Below are 2,966 nucleotides of genomic sequence, written 5' to 3' on the forward strand. Positions count from 1 at the left end.
TTGCTTTGTTTGTTGTTTAGATGAGGGTGCTATTGGTGGCTGGGTGATGCCCGGTCTTGTATCATAGTGGTTTCCTTTGTGTGAGTTCTCACTATTCGGTACTCCCTAACAGAAGCAGAAGATATTAAGAAGAGATGGCAAGAATACACAGAAGAACTGTACAAAAAAGATCTTCACGACCCAGATAATCACGATGGTGTGATCACTGACCTAGAGCCAGACCTCCTGGAATGTGAAGTCAAGTGGGCCTTAGAAAGCATCACTACGAACAAAGCTAGTGGAGGTGATGGAATTCCAGTTGAGCTATTCCAAATCCTGAAAGATGATGCTGTGAACGTGCTGCACTCAGTATGCCAGCAAATTTGGAAAACTCAGCAGTGGCCACAGGACTGGAAAAGGTCAGTTTTCATTCCAATCCCAAAGAAAGGCAATGCCAAAGAATGCTCAAACTACCGCACAATTGCACTCATCTCACACGCTAGTAAAGTAATGCTCAAAATTCTCAGTGAACTCCGAGAGTTGGTGATGGACAGGGAGGCCTGGCGTGCTGCGATTCATGGGGTTGCAAAGAGTCAGACACTACTGAGCAACTGATCTGATTTGATCTGAGGGTTAGTTTCCCAAGAAGACAACGGCAACCCACTCTAGTACTCTTGCCTGGAAAATCCCATGGATGGAGGAACCTGGTGAGCTGCAGTCTATGGGGTCGCTAAGAGTCAGACAGGACGGAGCGACTTCAGTTTCACTTTTCACTTTCACGCACTGGAGAAGGAAATGGCAACCCACTCCAATGCTCTTGCCTTGAGAATCCCAGGGACAGGGGAGCCTGGTGGGCTGCTGTCTATGGGGTCACACAGAGTCGGACACTACTGATGCGACTTAGCAGCAGCAACAGCAGCAGGGTTAGTTCTCTGGTCATCTAGGGTTTTGGAGTCAGTGCTCCTACTCCAACAGAGAAGGCAATGGCAACCCACTCCAGTACTCTTGCCTGGAAAATCTCATGGACGGAGGAGTCTGGTAGGCTGCCATCCATGGGGTTGCACAGAGTCGGACATGACTGAAGCGACTTAGCAGCAGCAGCAGCAGCAGCAGCTCCCACTCCAAAAGCTTAGGGCTTGATCTCTTTTGTCACACAGCTGCAAGTTGACTGCTTTATGCTTTTTGATTCTGAAGCTGGGTCTCTGCAAACCATATTACCAGTCACGCTAGTAGGCTGACTTCCTGTTAGCTGCTGCTCTGGCCAGTTATGCTGGCTGTTCTAATTCATTCTAATTCTTTGTAGCTACCAAGCTGCATTTGTCAGCCCTCCTCATAGTTGATGGGGAACTCTGTGATGGGGTCTTTGCCAAATTGGGTGAGCAGAGGTGATGTGACTTTCTCAGAGGCTTGTCTTGGGCCTCAAGAGACAAGTAAATCTCCACACGTGCCAGCCCTGATCTCCAAAGTTTGTAAAGAGGCCATCACAGGGTTCATTCACATATGACCATCCAGAAGGTGCCAACTGCTGTTTCTGATATATAGATCATTTTTAATTGCTTTCTAATTGTGAAAAACATTTCTTTATGCCTAGACACCTGACTTTATCTCCTCTCTTAGCATACCAACTTACACTTTTGAAACTTTTTTTTAAAACTATTTGTTTGTGTTTCCCTTACACCTTTTTTAACCATTCCAAGTCCATCCTCAATTATTATAAAACTCTACTACTTTATAAGTAAAGTGAGGGAACTTGATATTTGAGTGCAGGTGCTTTATATGTGAGTTTCCCTAGTATTTCCCTTCAGTGTCTCATAATATTTCTGCCATGTATGCACTTATATACTGTTATCACACAAAAATGCACTGTTAAATAGTTATCTTTTAGCTCAATTAAGAAAGAGAAAAATGATAGATTTGAATTTACCTTAATTTATTGCTTTTCCATAATGCTTCCTTTCTTTGTAAAGATCTGAGTTTCTGAGCTGTGTTTTTTTTCTTTCTTTCTGCTGGAAGAACTTCTAAAGCTCTTGTAGGAAGTTCTAGTAGCAACAGTAACAACAGTTCGAGTAGTAGTGAATTCCCTCCTTTTTTTTAAATTTGTTTGCCAGAGATGTCTTTATTTCTCTCTTACATTTGAGGAGAATTTTACTATACTCAGCAAAATTCCAGAATTCTATATCCAGAATTCTATTTTTTTTCTCTTTCAACACTTTAAATATTTCACTCTAATCTCCATTTGAGTCCTTAGCATGTTGATCATAATTATTTTAAATTCTCTGTTTTAGAATCCCAATCTGTTTGTCATATTTCAGTCTTAGCCTGATGATTTCTTTGTCCTTCAGAATTTATTTTTTATTTCTAATTTTATTTTTTGCTCTTTTGGTATACACTGTAATTCTTGTTGCTGGATATGTTTCGTGGAGTAATGGGAACTAAGGTAAATAGGTCTTTATTGTGAGGATTTTCGTTAATCTGGTTAGGAGTTGAGCTGTGTAGAATGTTTGCTAAAGCTGTAGGAGAAAGAGGCTTAAAATCCCTCTAGTGTACTTATTTTTGTTTCCCATCTTGACTTTGGGATTCCCTAAGAAATCCTTTCTAGAGTCTGCATCTTGTACTCTCTCAGCTGTAATCCCCTGTTATTCTGTGGGAGCCCTGTGTGCAGTGGTGAGGTGGGGGCAAAGGAAGCACCGTATAGTCTTGTGATTAAATATCCATCTTTTCATGGGGCCTGTTTCCCACCAACACAAGTTGTTCCTCTAACACTATAGCTTCTCCCCCTTGAGGTGAGATGCATGTGCCTGCTCAGTCATATCTGACTCTTTGCGACCCCTGGACTGTAGCCTGCCAGGCTCCTCTGTCCATGGAATTCTCCAGGCAAGAATACTGGAGTGGGTTGCCATGCGCTCCAGGTATCTTCCTGACCCAGGGACTGAACCCACATCTCCTGAGCCTCCTGCTTTGGCAGGCAGGTTCTTTACTGCTGCACC

This window comes from Bos indicus, chromosome 27 (genome assembly GCF_029378745.1).
Source record: "Bos indicus isolate NIAB-ARS_2022 breed Sahiwal x Tharparkar chromosome 27, NIAB-ARS_B.indTharparkar_mat_pri_1.0, whole genome shotgun sequence".
In the NCBI taxonomy this organism is placed as follows: Eukaryota; Metazoa; Chordata; class Mammalia; order Artiodactyla; family Bovidae; genus Bos; species Bos indicus.